Source organism: Tiliqua scincoides, unplaced genomic scaffold, assembly GCF_035046505.1.
Source record: "Tiliqua scincoides isolate rTilSci1 unplaced genomic scaffold, rTilSci1.hap2 HAP2_SCAFFOLD_241, whole genome shotgun sequence".
NCBI lineage: Eukaryota > Metazoa > Chordata > Lepidosauria > Squamata > Scincidae > Tiliqua > Tiliqua scincoides.
The window spans coordinates 8,155-8,716 of record NW_027101493.1 but is presented as its reverse complement, the minus strand read 5'-3'; positions in this window follow the sequence as shown (position 1 = coordinate 8,716).

Genomic DNA, 562 nt, shown 5'->3' with positions numbered 1-562 from the left:
CCATGTAGGTTAACAGTGTTTTGCGTGAATTTCCTTACAAGGTGGTTGCAGTGACCCCTTGAAGATAAGTCAATATAATTATGACCATATTACAGATGGGGAAGATTGGGGCCAGGAGGGAGTGGCTTGCTGATGGTGAATGCAAAGCGGGGCCTTTCCTTATGAGGAAAGGCTATGGCGTTTGGGCCTCTTCAGCCTAGAAAAGAGAGGCCTGAGGGGGGACATGATTGAGACATACAAAATTATGCAGGGGATGGACAGAGTGGATAGGGAGATGCTCTTTACACTCTCACATAACACCAGAACCAGGGGACATCCACTAAAATTGAGTGTTGGGCGGGTTAGGATAGACAAAAGAAAATATTCCTTTACTCAGCGTGTGGTCGGTCTGTGGAACTCCTTGCCACAGGATGTGGTGATGGCGTCCAGCCTGGACGCCTTTAAAAGGGGATTGGACAAGTTTCTGGAGGAAAAATCCATTACGGGTTACAAGCCATGATGTGCATGCGCAACCTCCTGATTTTAGAAATGGGTTATGTCAGAATGCCAGATGCAGGGGAGG